The sequence below is a fragment of the Hemiscyllium ocellatum genome, chromosome 12, assembly GCF_020745735.1.
Source record: "Hemiscyllium ocellatum isolate sHemOce1 chromosome 12, sHemOce1.pat.X.cur, whole genome shotgun sequence".
NCBI lineage: Eukaryota > Metazoa > Chordata > Chondrichthyes > Orectolobiformes > Hemiscylliidae > Hemiscyllium > Hemiscyllium ocellatum.
In genome coordinates, this window is record NC_083412.1 from 92,841,548 (window position 1) to 92,858,421 (window position 16,874).

Consider the following 16,874-nt stretch of genomic DNA (forward strand, 5'->3'; position numbering starts at 1 on the left):
TTTCCTTTCTTCCTGGTGGTGGAAATTTGAATAAAGAATCATACACCTTGGGTCTTTCGTTGTGTCTCACACCGGCACACACGCACTATGGGTGCTGGGGAAAAATAAGCACTACGGCAGTTAGGTGGTAGTGTGGGGGGTTTAAAAAAAAAGAACAGGTGTGTCTGACTGCCTGTTAAAAAAAAAATAAATAGGAGTGTCGGGATTTAAGGTTGCTTCTCATTTCCCTAAAAGAAAGAAAAAATAAAAATGAACAGGACATTCACTGTTTGTCATAGGCCACTTGGGTGTTTCTTTTCTTCCTGGTGGTGGAAATTTGAAAAAAGAAAGAAAAAAAACTAATGCAAAGCGAATAGCAATGATTTACATTCAAGGTTTCTTCATCATCTTGGGAACGTACTAGAAAAATGATTCGCATGCCTATTATAAAATCTTGTGAGATAAAAAAAAGAAGAAAAAAGAAAAAATATAAAATAAACAGGGGGTTCACTGCTTGTCACAGGCTACTCAGGTGTTTCCTTTCTTCCTGGTGGTGGAAATTTGAATAAAGAGTCGTGCACCTTGTGTCTTTCACTGTGTCTCATACCTGCACACACACAACATGGGTGCTGGGGAAAAATAAGCACGACCACAGATAAGCAGTAGTTGGGTGGGAGGGGGGTTAATAAGAAAAAAAACAGGAGATTAAAACAGAAAAGAAAAAAAAGAAAAAAAATTAGGAGTGTCTGGAGTTAAAAAAAGAAAGAATAAACAAAGAGGAGATTCCGAGCATCTCCTGATTCTAGAGACTGGCTCTGAGCTGGCAGGTCAGAGCCCATGTACTGTGCACCTGTAAATAAAGGGTAACTTGGTGACTGGATACCAGTCTCTGTGCAGTTAATTCGAAGTTAGGTTGACCCTTTTTGAGACCATGTTGTTGATGTACTGATGTTCCTGGAAAGAGTGAGTTAATGATGACTGGATTGAAAATAAATAAAACACACGTTTTTTAAAATTAACTTTTTTCTTTAATTTACAGCATCACATAACATTGAAAAAGTATAAGTATCAGACAGTGGGCATTGAGACAAAGTACCTCTCCCCCCCAACTCCCCCACCCAAACCACTATTGATACTTCCCAGGAACTCCTGCCACTTTTCTCTCTCTGACTTTATCAACATATCCTTCCATTTACTTATCCCTCTTATCTATCTTCCTCTTAAATGCATCGATCCATTAACGTTAATCTATTATCTTTGGTAACGAGTTGCACATTCTAACCACTCTGGGTAAAGACATTTCTTTCGTGTTCATCACTGTTTGATTGGGAAGGCTGAGCAGAGGTCAAGGAGAATGACGAAGGATAACTGATGTGAATTAAGACACAGAATAGTGTTCATACCTTTATTTAGGGTTGCTTTGGTGCTGTGGAAAAGGTGGAAATTGGATGAAAACAAAGAGTTGTAGAAGAGATGGCCATGATTTAAAAGCAATAAATTATATAGGGCTTTTAGAAAGGAAAGGGGACCTGCAATATACTGAGCACTATAGCTGATACTATGTTTTCAAAATTATAAATGCAGTATATCATATGGAATACTATACATTGTGAGATTCTCAAAGAAGTTAGCCATGTTTAATGCTCTCAAAGACAAAAGCTGTAAACATAGTTAATAGATAGCACAGAAATCAAAGCAGTATTTCAAAACGAGCAGCATTGACTTGCACTAATGTGGCAGAAAGTTTTAAATATATCTCACTTAACCAGAGGCACTGTCATTAACAGTATAATATTATACATTCACTGCTCATGGAAATGAGTGAGAAAGGGCTGGTAAGTTGATGGGCTGCAAACAAGGCAATTTATCTAACTACCAAAGAGTTAATGTCCCATATGCAACATTCCATTACAACAGGTCATTTGCTGCATAAAGTGAAGCCTCTGTGCTCGTGGTAGGGCTGTTTGCTGATGCCTGCTGAGTGTGCAATGCTAAAGGAACAAGTATACTGAGGACATGGTGTCATATTCATTAGCAAAGGTTTCAGTGACGGGCATGAGATGCCAATGTGTGGTCAAGTTTTGTCCAGCAGTGAAATTATATTGTCCTTGAAATTGGTGTGGCAATCGCTGTCAAGGATGAGAAAAAGAATCTGTACCAATAACTGGAACAGGCATGATGAACCAAATAACCCTTTCTGGACAGTATTACACTGTTGTTCTATGAAATTGAACCACATGCCTAATATTCTTCAGGCACCGGAAGGGAGCAAAAATAGGATCTAATTTGCACACAAGCACTTCTGACAGGCAATGTTATTAACTTTATATTCCTGTTTTTGTTATCTCTAGGCTTGAGTATTCCAGTGCACTCCTGACTGGACTGTCACATTCCACCTTCTGTAAATTGAGGTCACCCAGGATTCTGTTGCCTGTGGTTGATCTTTGACTAAACTCCCATAACTATCACTCCTGTGCTCACTGACCTAACTTGCTTCCTGGTCAAGCAGTGTCTTGATTTTTAAAATTCACCTTGTTTTCACATTACTTCTAGGCTTCACCCTCTCCTTCTCCAGCCCCACAAACCTCCAAGACATCTGCATGCGTCGAATTCTGACCTCTCTTGTTTCACTGCCTTCAGTCACCCAGGTCCTAAGCTGTGGAATTTCCATCACACGCTCTTCTCATTTCTTGACTCTGCTTTCCTCCTTAAAACGCTCTCTGAAACCTACTTGTTTGGCCAGAGTTTTGGTGGTCACGTCTAACATTTTCACATGTGGTTTGGTGGCACAATGGCTCAGTGGTTAGCACTGCTGCCTCACAGCACCAGGGACCTGGGTTTGATTCCATCTTTCGTCAACTGTCTGTGTGGAATTTGCACATTCTCCCAGTGTCTACATGGGTTTCCTCCGGGGGGCTCTGGGTTCATCCCACAGTCCAAAGGTGGGTTAGCCATTGGAAATATAGGGGAGAGTCTGGTGGAAGGGTCTGTGCACACTTAATGGGCCGAATTACCTGCTTCTGCACTATGAGAATTCTATGATTTCTTACATTTCATACTGCCCTTGTGAACATATTGGGATGTTTCAATAGTTTCGAGGTGCTATACAAAGATAATTTGGTGTTATTTTAGGAGGTAAACTCTATGAGAGGGACAGATGGTGGTAGAATGTTCATGAGGTAGCAAAACATGTTTGTAAGGCTTTCCATGCTGAATGCAGGATGCTTTTGACTTCATTCATCACAACAGGACACTAATTAGACCCATTCCCTTACCTCACCAGAGATATTTAAAAGGATCACACAGGATGTGTAGGCTAACAGTTACTTTTTGTGTCAGGCTTCATTTGACTTCTCAGAGTTTTGGGTATTAAAACGGTTGAATGTTCAATATGCCCAGAGAGGGAGAAGCCTTCCTGTTCATATTCCTGAGCTTGTATTGCTCGCAAATAATCTGTCACCACGTATAGGTAAGGGCTTGCTTCTCCCTCTTTAGTCTTTTATGAAATAAAGTTGTTGAGTCATAAAGTTTTTACAGCATAGAAAAAGAGACCCTTCAGCTCATCACATCCATGCTAGCCACTGAACATCGGTTTGCTATAATCCCATTTCCCAGCACCCTGGCCCATAGCCTTGTAGACTGTAGCACTTCATTGTTCATCTAAGTAGTTATTAAATGCTGTGAGGGTTCACACTCCTACCACCCTTTTAGACAGTGAGATGTGGATACAACTCTCCAAGTGAAAAATAAAACCTCAACCCTCCTCTGAACTTTCTGCTCCTTCCCTTAAAACTGAGTTATTATCACTTCTACTATTACCGCTTCCAATTTCAGGTGACTGGCTGTGTGGAGTTTGCACAATTCTCCACATGTTCGCATGGGTTTCCTCCGGGTGCTCTGGTTTCCTCCCACAGTCCAAAGATGTACAGGTTATGGTGGATTGGCCGTCCTAAATTGCCCATAGCGTTCAGCAATGTGTAGGTTAGTTGCATCAGTCAGGGATAAATGTAAAGTAATAGGGCAGGGGAATGAGTCTGGGGGGTTAGTTTTCGGAGAGTCAGTATGGACATGTTGGGCTGAAGGGCCTGTTTCCACTCTGTAGGAATTCTATATTCTATCCCTATCAATGCGCCTCATGACTTCGTACACCTTAATCAGATCTCCCTCAGCTTTTCTGCACTAAATAATCCCAACCTACCTAGTCTTTCTCACTCTGTAGATAAATTGCTCCAGCCCAAGCAACATCCTGTACACCTTAATCAAAAGTCCTTCAGCCTTCTCTGTGCTAAGCAGCACAATCCCAGCCTATTTGGTCTCTCTCTCTGTAGCTGAATTACCTCTAGCCCAGACAACATCATGATGAATCTCTCTAAATGCAATCACATCCTTCTGATATTGTGGTGATAAGCTAAATAGACCTTACCTCACCAGTGATATATAAAGGGATGGCACAGGATGTGTAGGCTAGCTGTTACTTTTTATTTCAGACTTCTACTTGACTTCCACCAGTTTTCAGCATTCAATGCTCTCGAATGTTCAATACACCTTGATAAAGAGAAGGTTTCCTGCTCACAACCTTCACAAATAACCTGTCACCAAAGGTGTTTTTCCCACTTCTTTATATTTTCATGAAGTACAGTCATTGAGTCATAGATATTTTATAGCATGGAAAGAAGCTGTTTGGCCCATCAGATCTGCATACTGCCACTGTGGCTGAATGAGATTTTATGCAAAAGTTTGCCCTTGTATTCAATGTCTTGATCAACAATAACAAATATCCCGTATGCCTTCTTAACCAACTTATATACCAGTCCTTCTGCATTCAAGGATCCATGAACACACACACCAAGGTCTCTCTGATCCTCTGCACTTCCTAGGACCCCACCGTTTAATGAGTTCCCCTGTGTCTATCTCTGTTCAAATACACTTGGACTCCACAAACTTCTGCAGCAATAAGTTCCACAGATTTATCAGCTGCTGGAAGAAGAATATCCTCCTCAATGGCTCAGTGGTTAGCACTGCTGCCTCACAGAGCCAGGGACCTGGGTTCAATTCTGACCTCAGGCAACTGTCTGTGCGGAGTTTGTACATTCTTCCTGTGCCTGTGTGGGTTTCCTCTGGGTGCTCCGGTTTCTGCCCACAGTCCAAAGTGTGTAGGTTAGGTGAATTGGCCATGTTAAATTGCCCATAGTGTTCAGGAATGTGCAGGTTAAGTGCATTAGTCAGGGGTAAATAGAGGGTAGGGGGAATCGGTCTGAACGGGTTATTCTTCGGAGGGTCAGTGTGGACTTGTTGGGCTGAAGGGCCTGTTTCCACACTGTAGGGATTCTATGATTGATTCTAATTCTAAACGGTTGCCACTCTGAGGCAATGCTCTTGGGTCCTAGTGTAACCTATTAGTGGAAACATCTTCCCCATGTCCAGTCTATCCACGCCTCTCAGTATTCTGTAGGGATTCCTCCCATCCTTCTAAACATCATTGAGTACAAACTCAAAGTTGTCAACCACTCCTCATATGACAAGCTCTTTCTCACCAGGATCACTCTTGTAAACCTCCATTGTATTCTCACTCAAAGGCCCGCTCATCCTTCCTAAAGTATCCAACATCCCAAAACTGCTCACAAGATTCCGAAAGCCTTGCCAGTGACACCCTCATTCCATTAAAAACAATTAGTTGGGGTGGGGGAGGGGGGGAGCAGGTGGGGGGAATTACCTTGTGAGCACTCTTCCCCAGTAGCTTTTGGAGTCTTGGAGTCATAGAGATGTACACCATGGAAACAGACCTTTCGGTCCAACCCGTCCATGCCGACCAGGTATTCTACCTCAATTTAGTCCCACCTGCCAGCACCAGGCCCATATCCCTCCAAACCCTTCCTTATTCACACACCCATCCTGGTGCCTTAAGTTAAATCAAATGATCTTTCTCTAAACTATGAAACACTGTGAGAGGGTGAACAGTACAAGGCCAATCTATCAGTGAATTGATACAGATTGAGTATTGTCACTGGGAAAGAGGGGGGGGAGATGAGGAGGATTTTGTTTATATTGATTTTTAAAACATGAAATTCTTTAGAAACTGTGATTAGTGGGTAGAGATTGCAAGAGCATTAATAAAGTAGCCATTATTTAGAATGAAAAGAGGAGATTACTATTGAAATGGAGGAAAGTGGGATTAAAACAGACAGATCCAGTTGATAAACAAGCAACGATAAATGCATAATGAGCCAATGACTTCCTGCTGTCCTATTTATCGTTGATTTTATGGTGTATTGCCCTAAGACTCTAATTGGGGGAGGTATGTGACAGACTGGTGTGGCCTTTTCGCTTCCAGTAATATACTTATATCTGATGAGGCAATATTTATGTAAGCTCCTTTAATGTAAAAAGGACTGGATGCTGGGACTGAAATATTTAATAGAATTATTATAGCTCCGAGTCAAAAAGGGTGGCACTGGAAAAGCACAGCTGGTCGGGCAGCATCCAAGGAGCTGGAGATTCGATGTCTTTGGCATAAGCTCTACATCAGGAAGAGACATTCCTGATGAAGGGCTTATGCCTGAAACGTCGACTCTCCTGCTTCTCAGATGCTGCCTGACTGACTGTGCTTTTAAAGCATCACACTTTTTGACTTTGATCTCCAGCGTCTGCAGTCCCCACTTTCTCCTTATAATAGTTCATGTTACATATGTATGTTACAGTGACAGTTACTTCAGTGTCTGCACTTATACTGAAATATTTTGGTTACAGAGTAGCACATCTCCATAAACATGTCATGCTTCAAGTGATTTTAGTTAAGATAGAGTCTGAGACCATTATATCCTGAGCACACATGGTATAATATAGCAATGATCCCACGATATGTCCCTTAATGGTATACAGTGTAACAGGTATGAGATATAACATGACTGCTGGATAGAGAAGGGGGACTGGTTTGGTTCTGGAAGATATAAAGATGAACTATTTTGCTGATTAGTTTTAAGAATGTATGCAAGAGGTTTCATTCAGAGGGTCAAGCAAGGAATATAAAATCATGATGTGAAACGAATTGGGGATATCAATGGCATGGTTGATTCACAGGTCTGGGAGGTAATGAACTCATGATTAACTGTTTTTTTTTCATTCATTGGACATGGGAGTTGCTGGTTGGGCCAGTATTTATGGTCCAACCATAGTTGATCTTGAGTTGGTGGTGGTGAGCTGCCTTCTTGAACCATTCCAATCCATTTGGTTTAGATTGACACCATTAAGGATGCAGTGAAGGATATATATTTTCAAGTCAGGATGGTGAGTGGCTTGAAGGGGAACTTACAGGTAATGGTGTTCCTGTGTATCAGCTGCCCTTGTCCTCCATGTTTGGAAAGTGCTGTCTAAGGAGCCTTGGTGAATTTCTCCAATGTATCTTGTACACTGTAAACACTGCTACTACTGAGCATTGAGGGTGGAAGGATTGGATGTTAAATGCAATGGACAAGGTGCAAATCAACCACCCAGCCCTAATGTAAGGCATGAGAATTTCTTCAAGATAACTCAATGCATTTGTATTGAAACCCATATGCATTTGATTCCCATTGGTATTGACTCAATGCTTACATTGTCAGGCAAATGGATCCAAGCAGTGAATGATTGACAGCAACAAGATTACTGATGGATGGCTAAGTATAACCAATACTGAGCACTCTAACGTCTTGAGCAGGCAGAGTTGGTTGATTAGTCTGTCGGGGCTGAATCTCAGATGACCTCACTTAATGACAATGCTTTAGATTTTCATTCGATTAGTTGTAATTTATGTCTTCACCACGCCTGTAACCATTGTCACAACCTCTGACCTTTGGAGGATAGAACCTTGCCGTCAGAGAAGCCAAGAATTTGTTGCTGGGCAACATACTTGCTTCAGATGTCCTGCTGAGAAAGAGGAGAGATAGGGTGTCTGTCTACAAAGATGATTGTGTGACTGAGAGAAGTAACAGAACATCGGTTTTTATCCCACCCTGCCTCATCCAGGTACTCTAGGCAGGGGCATACAATGGGTAAAATGGGACCTTCAATATTTCAATGCTGCCCAGTGCTCCCTCCTCCCTTTCGTTTTGTGAGTGCAGCTACACACCTTTGCACAAATTAAATAACATTATCTCAAGGGAGGTGAAGTGCATTACGGCATTGATACGAAATAATTAGGAGGCAGACGGTTAGGGCTGGATGAAGGACTAAAGTGTACTTCCTCAAATTGATGCTGTATGTGTAATTTAGTTAAATGGTGGGGTGGGGGGTGGTGGGAGCGTTGGGAATGAGGAGACTGAAGCGCCTGTCTTTTTCTCCGTGGCACCTCCTGCCTTCAAATGGACTCCTATTGATCTGAAGAATGAATCTTCAAAGCAACTATATCGCGTCCTGCACTTGCGCCTGTCAATCAGCACTTACATTTAATTGCAAAGCAGAAACAGGCAGCAGCTTGTGGAGAGAGGAAAAGAGCTAAAGCACCCACGGGTATGTTTTTTTTTGTTTAATTCATCTTAAAACACTGAGATTTTGAAATTTTACTTCAAAGGAACGGGCCATTCTAAGACACAGCTGGCTTAGAAACGTTCAAAATGTATGGCACGATTAGAAGCCTAAAGGAAGGAATTGGTCTCATGCTGTGATGCAGTGACCAGAACTTACACTATACACAGCTGTGGCCCAACAATATTTTACACAATTCATGTGTGGTTTGAATAAAGGTAAAATACTGCAGATGCTAGAAACGTAAAACAAAGACAGTGACTGCTGGTGATCCCCAACAGGTCTGGCAGCATCTGTGGAGAGAGAAATAGAGTTAACACGATGGGTCCAGTCTGACTCTTCTTCAGAGGAGCTCAGAAGAACCACTTCTTCAGTTCTGAAGTTCTGGACTCAGAACGTTAACTCTGTTTCTCTCTGCAGATGTTGCCAGACCTTACTTAGCAGTCTCCCATGCGGCATCTTGTCAAAGATCTTCTGGAAATTCAAATAGATCACATCCACTGGCTCTCCTTTGTCTAACTTTCTAGCCAGCTGCTTAAAGTATTCTCACAGAATGTCAGGCATGACCGCCCGTTGACAAAGCGTGCTGACTCAGCTCTATTTTATCATGTACTTCTAAGTGCTACACGATCTCATGCTTAATAATGGACTCTAAAATCTTACCAACGACCGAGGTCAGGCTAACCAGCCAATAGTTTCTTGTCTTTTGCGTCCCTCTGTTCTTAAAGAGGGGTGTTACATTGGCCATTTTCCAATCCTCCTGGACCCGCCCTGACTTCAGTGATTCTTGAAAGATAACCAGTAGTGCCTCATTAATCTCCTCAGCTACCTCCTTCAGAACTCTGGGCTGTAGTCCATCTGGTCTCGGTGAATTATCCATTTTTAGACTTTACAGCTTCCCCAGCATCCTCTGCTCAATGATGGCTACAACACTCACCTCTGTCATCAACTTTCGAAGTTCTGGTATGATGCTGGTGTCTTCTACTGTGAAAACTGATGCAATGTACCGATTGAGCTCCTCCACCATTTCCTTGTTGCCCATTACTACTTCTCCAGTTTCATTTAGTGATGGAAAGGGATAAGTATATACCGCAGGGCAAGAGTTATTGCTGGAGTAAAGGCAATTATGGTGCAATTAGGCAAGATTTAGGATGAATAGGATAGGGAAGAAAAATGCAGGGGATGGGCACAATTGAAATGTGGAGCTTGTTCAAGGAATGGCTACTGCGTGTCCTTGATAAGTATGTACCTGCCACACAGGAAGGAAGTGGTCGAGCGAGGGAGCTGTGGTTTACTGAGGAAGTTGAGTCCCTCGTCAAGAGGAAGAAGGAGGCTTATGTAAAGATGATTTGTGAAGGCTTAGCTAGGGTGTTTGAGAGATACAAGTTAGCCAGGAAGGACCAAAGGAGAGAGTGAAGAAGAGCCAGGAGGGCACATGAGAAGTCTTTGGCAGGTAGAATCAAGGAAAACCCTAAAGCTTTCTACAGGAATGCCAGGAGTAAAAGAATGACTAGAGTAAAATTAGGGCCAGTCAAGAACAGTTGTGGGAAGTTGTGCGTAGAGTTTGAGGAGTTAGGAGAAGCACGAAATGAATATTTTGCATCAGTATTCACATGGAAAAAGACAATCTTGTCGAGATGAATACTGAGCTACAGGCTACTAAACTAAATGGGATTGAGGTTCATAAGGAGGTGGTGTGAGAAATTCTGGAAAGTGTGAAAATAAATAAGCCCCCTGAGCCAGATGGGATTTACCCTAGGATTCACCTGGGGAACTAGGGAGGACATTGCAGAGCCTTTGGCTTTGATCTTTCTATCGTCATTGTTTACAGGAATAGTGGCAGAAGACTGAAGGATAGCAAATGTTGTTCCCTTGTTCAAGAAGGGGAGTAAAGTCAACCCTGGTAATTATAGACCAGTGAGCCTTATTTCTGTTGTGGGTAAAGTGTTGGAAAGGATCATAAGAGACAGGATTTATAATAATTTAGAAAGGAAATTTGATTAGGGATAGTCAGCACGATTTTGTAAAAGTAGGCTGTGCCTCACAAACTTTATTGACTTCTTTGAGAAGGTGACCAAACAGGTGGGTGAGGGTAAAGCAGTTGATGTGGTGTATAGGGATTTCAATAAGGTTCCCCACAGCAAACTATTGCCGGGGACCTGGGTTTGATTCCAGCCTTGGGTGACTGTCTGTGTGGAGCTTGCACATTCTCCCCGTGTCTGCAGGAGTTTCCTCTAGGTGCTCCGGTTTCCTCCCACAGTCCAAAAAGGTGCAGATCAGGTGAATTGGCCATGCTAAATTGCCCATAGTGTTAGGTGCATTAGTCAGAGGGAAATGGGTCCAGGTGGGTTACTCTTCGGAGGATTGGGGTGGACTTGTTGGGCCAAATGGCCTGTTTCCATACTGTAATCTAAAATACGGAAGCGTGGGATTGAGGGTGATTTAGTGGTTTGGATCAGAAATTGGCTAGTCGTAAGAAGACAGAGGGTGATGGTTGATGGGAAATGTTCATCTTAGAGTTCAGTTGCTAGTGGTGTACCGCAAGGACCTGTTTTGGGGCCACTGCTATTTGTAATTTTTACAAATGACCTGGATGAGTGCGTTGGGTTAAGATGGGTTAATAAATTTGCAATGACACTAAGGTCAGTAGAGTTGGGGAATGTGCGGAAGGATGTTGCAGGTCACAGAGGGACATAGATAAGCTGCAGAGCTGGGCTAAGAGGTGGCAAATGGAATTTAATGCGGAAAATTGTGAGATGATTCACTTTGGAAGGAGTAATAGGAATAAAGAATACTGGGCTAATGGCAAGATTCTTGGTAGTGTGGATGAACAGAGAGATCTCAGTGTCCATGTGCATGGATCCCTGAAATTTGCCACCCAGGTTGATAGGGTTGTTAAGAAGGTGCATGATGTGTTAGCTTTTATTGGTAGAATGATTGAGTTTTGAAGCCATGAGGTCATGTTGCAGCTGTACAAAACTCTGGTACAGCCACACTTGGAGTTTTGTGTACAGTTCTGGCCATCACATTACAGGAAGGATGTGGAAGCATTGGAAAGGGTGCACGGGAGATTTACCAGGATGTTTCCTGGTATGGAGGGAAGGTCTTGTGAAGAAAGGCTGAGGGACTTGAGGCTGTTTTCATTTGCAAGAAGGAGGTTTGGTGGTGACTTAATAGAGACATACAAGATGATCAGAGGATTAGATAGGGTGGACAGTGAAAGCCTTTTTCCTTGGATGGTGATGGCTAGCATGAGGGGACATAGCTTTAAACTGAGGGGTGATAGATATAGAAGAGATGTCAAAAATAGCTTATTTACTCAGAGAGTAGTAGAGGCACGAAATGCCCTGCCTGCAACAGCAGTGGACTCAACAACTTTATGGGCATTTAAATGGTCATTGGATAAACATAGAGATGATAATGTAGGATAGATGGACTTCATTTTAGTTTCACAGGTTGGTGCAATATCATGGGCCGAATGCATTGTAATGTTCTATGTTCTGTGTTCTATTTCCCAGCAGTCCAATCTCCACTCTTGCCTCTCGCTTAGCTTTTAGATATCAAAAAAACTTGCAATCCATTTTTATATTATGAGCCAACTTACTGTTATTTTTTCAATTTCTCTCCACTCAATTTTTTTTAAAGTTACCCTCTGCTGGTTTTTAAAGGCTTCCTAATCCTCTAGCTCCCCACTAATCTTCACCGCATTGTATGCTTTTTCTTTTGTATTTTTGCTGTCCCCAACCTCCCTGTCAGCCCTCATTGCATCATCCACCCATAAGACCAGAAGACATAGAAGCAGAAATTAGGCCATGTCTATTCCGCCATTCAATCATGGCTCATCGATTTTTCAACCCCATTTTCCTACTTTCTTTCCATAACCTTTGAACCACTTGGCAGTCATGAACTTATATACCTCTGTCTAAATATGCTCAACAATTTAGCCACCACAGCCTTCTATGGCAATGAATTCCACAGATTCACCACTCTCTGGCTAAAGACGTTTCTCCTTATCTCCTTTCTGAAAGGTCTTCCCTTTACTCTAAGGCTGTACCCTTGTCTTTCTTGCCATTGCAAACATCTTCCCAATGTTCACCCTGTTCACCCAATCAGATTCCCCCTCATCCTTCTAAACTCCATTGAGTATACTTCCAGAGTTCTCAAACGTTCCTCATAAAGAAAGCCTTTCACTTCTGTTCTTATCAATCTCCTCTGGACTCATTCCAGGACCAATACATCATTCTTGAGGTATGGGGCCTAAAATTGCTCACAATACTCTAAATATGGTCTGACTAGAGTCTTATAAAGCCTCAGAAGTACATCCCTGCTTTTATATTCTAGTTCTCTTGGGATGAGTATTTGCCTTCCTAACTACCGAGTCAACCTGCAAGTTTACCTTAAGAGAAACCTGGTCTAGGATTCCCAAGTCCCTTTGCACTTCCAATATCTGAATTTTCTCCCCATTTAGAAAATAACCCATGCGTCTATTCTTCCTACCCAAGGGCATGACCTCACACTTGCCCACATTGTATTTCATCCGCCCACTCTCCTAAACAGTCATTCTGCAGCCCCCTCCTCAATGCTACCTGCCCTCCATCTATCTTTGTATTATCTGCAAATGGATCCAGAATGCCCTCAGTTTGCTCATCTAGATCATTACTGTATAAAGTGAAAAGTTGTGGAACAAACACTGAGCCTTGTGGAACACCACTTATCACTGGCTGCCAACCTGAGAAAGACCCTTTTATCCCCACTCTCTGCTTCCTGCCAGATATCTAGGCTTCAATCCATGCTAGCACCTTGCCTTTAACACTATGGGCCCTTATCTTACTCAGCAGCCTCCTGTGCATTACTTTATCAAATGCCTTCTTGAAAGCCAGATAGATAACATCCATTGGCTCTCCTTGGTCTAACCTGCTCATTACTTCCTCAAAGAATTCTAACAGATTTGTCAGGCATGACCTCCCCTTGATGAAACCATGCTGACTTTGTCCTATTTTACCACATACTTCCAAATATTCAGAAATCTCATCCTTCACAATGGACTCCAAAGTCTTACCAATGATTGAGGTCAGACTAGTCAACTTATAATTTCTGATCTTTTGCCTTACGCCCTTATTAAACAGGCAGGTTATATTAGCAATTTTTCTCCCCTCAGTATGCTTTTCTTCCTTGGGATGAATTTTTGCTGTGCCTCTCAAATTACCCCCAGAAACTCCTGCCATTGCTGCTCCACTTCCTGCTACTCTTCCTTTCCATTTAACTCTGGCCAGCTCCTCCTTTGTGTCTTTGTAGTTATCCTTCCCCAATTGTAAGACAGTTACACCTGATTCCAGCTTCACCCTCTCAAATTGCAGGGGGAGTTCTATCATATTATGGTCACTGATCCCTCAGGGTTCCTTCACCTTCATTCCCTAATTGGGTCTGCCTCATTACAAATCACCAAATCCAGAAATGGCAGTTCCCTTGTGAGCTCCACCACAAGCTGCTCCAAAAAGCCATCACATAGACCTTCCACAAATTCCTTTTGTTGGGATCTGCTACACACCTGATTTTCCCAATCTACCTGCATATTGAAGTCTCCCATGATTATCGTTGTAGTGCCTCTCTTACATGACGTTTTTAATCTCCTGACTTACTTTCTTCCACACTTGCTAACTGCTGCTAGTTATGTACACAACTCCCATCTTTTTTCATTGGTGATTTTTCTACTTTATCCACACAGATTCTATGCTGTCCAAGTCTAGCTCTCTTTTTGCTATTGATCAAATTTCATTTTTTTCCTAGCAAGTCCACCCCACCAACCCCCCCTCCACCCGCCCATCTGCATGTCCTTTCAATGGGATGTGTATCCTTGACTATTCTGTTCTCCACCCTGATCGTCTTGCAGCCACATCTATGGCACCACAACATTGTGCTCATCAGTTTCAATCTGTGCTACAAGCTCATTTGCCCTGTTTTGTATGCTGTGTGCATTTAAGTACACCTTCAGTCCTGTATTGACTGCCCCCTCGGCATATTTGTCTCCTTATCTGCTCTCCCTGAATTCATTACCTCACACTTGAACTCAGTTTTCCACTCCTTTGCTCATCTGACCAGTCATGTCTCTGAATGTTGCTGTTCATCAATCACATGGTCAATTTTCATATTATTTGCATGATATAATTACCATGAAATATTGAGTTCCAGTATTGAGTATTCATTGAACACACCAGGAAACAGCTTCCAAAATCAACCATCGAGCAGACTATCAAAGGGAAGGCAGTGACCTAGTGGTATGATCACTGCACTGTTAATCCAGAGACCCACATGTTGTTCTGGGGACCATGGGTGTGAATCCTGCCATGGCACGTGATGGAATTTGAATTCAAAACAAATTTGGAATTAAGAGACTAATGATGACTTTGAAACCATTGTTGATTGCCAGAAAAATCCACTTGGGTTCATTAATGTCCTTCGGAAAAGGAAGCTGCCATTCTTATCTGGTCTGGCCAAATGTGACTTCAGACCCACAGTAATCTGATTGATTCTGAACTGCTGTCTGGACAAGTAGGGATGGGTAATAAATGCTGGCCTAGCCAGTGATGCCCTTAATCTGTGTGTGAATTAAAAAAAAAATTTCTTAGCTTCCTGCTGCTGAGTTAATCTTGGATTGAGATTGTGATTGTGCCTTTGAATCCAAGTGCTCGTAGCTTTGTGACCAGTAGGCACATAGGGCTGTATTAAAATTCTTGTTAAAACCCAAAAATATTGTTAAAAAAGTGCCATCCTCATCCACATTCCTGTTACTGTCTCAACAAAACCTGGTTAGTTAGACATGACTTCTGGCTAACAAACCCCTCCCGAATAGTCCTGGGTTTTTTGAATTATCACAAATTCTGTCACCCTGAACAATAGATTCTTTTGAAATAAGGTGACCACCATTGTAGTTAGGCTGATTGGCCTGTAATTACGTGTGTCAAAATCTTTCTCTCCTTTGAAACAACTGGCCCATATTAGCAGTCCCTTCCTCCTTCACCACAAATATATTGTTCTGAAACCTCTCTGTCTACTGTCTCCTGCTGTTCTGAACATTGATCGATCTTCAACTAGCTGGAAGGGACAATTGTACTAAGCTGTGACATGATATGTCAAAAGCATCCACTCAGTTTAGTACAATTGCCCTCTGCCCAATTTAAAGCACTTATTCCTGGCTCATATTTGCCCTTTTCCAAAACTACAGTGATATTTGTACATGAATCTCCTCCTAACTGTCTTTATCTGAGCTTATCATCCAAATTGGCAGGTCAGTCAGTTTCTATAAGCAAGTTCAATTTTCTAACCTTTCCCTGTGTGAAAAAAAATCTCCCTCATTGATTACATCTGTCAATATCTTGTCGTAAATGCTCCTAGATTTGTCGTTCTTCACGAGTGGAAGCATCATATGTTGTGTTATAGCAGTGAAGAAAGAACCATCATTGTAATTTTGTTACATTGGGAAGTGATACCTGGATTCCAAACTCTTGGAGTTGGGCTACAGTACTGCCAACAGTCCTCCTTCATATATCAAGCTAAGGAGCTATTCAGTTGTCCATGGAGGAGGATGAACTACTAATAAGCCTCAGCAGAAGTCCTTTGTGTCTTTGATATTAGGATGCAGTTTATTACATCTCCACAGCAATACCTTATGCATTTACTATTACTATCAAAAAGATAGTTTCAGACTGCTGTCTGCCCAAACTGCCTGATGTTCTACCCAATGGCTATCTTCAGGATCAAAGTGGGCAGATTGTCAACATAGCTCATCGATTAACTCTTCCTTATCCATTTCCTGAAGAAGAATGTTTAGCTCTCCAGCTTTTTTCTTAATGCATTTGCAGCGTATAATGTTGCTGGGCCAAGCATTTATTGCTCATTCTTAACCCTGTCTCACAAACACAATCAGGTTTTTCAAGGCTTTAACCATAAAGCTGGATGATGGTGGAGCAGTAGACGCTGTCCCCATGAACTTTAGAAAGGCCTTCAGCAAGGTTCTATACAGTAGACTGGTTAGTAAAGTTAGATCACATGGGATCCAGGGAGAGCTAGCCAATTGGATACCAAATTGACTTGACAGTAGGAGACCAAGGGTATTGGTAGAGGGTTAATTTTCAGAATGGAAGCTTGTCACCAGCAATGTTCTGCATGGATTTTTGCTATGTCCACTGTTGTTTGTCACTTATATAATTGATTTGGATGAGAATGTAGGAAGCATGGTTAATAAATTTGCGGATAACACCAAAATTGGTAATATAGTCGACATTGAAGAGATTATGTGAAATTACAAAGGGATCTTGATCAGCTAAGACACTGGACCGAGGAGTGACAGATGGAGTTTAGTTTGCATAAATGCAAGACGTTGCACGGTGGTAAGACAG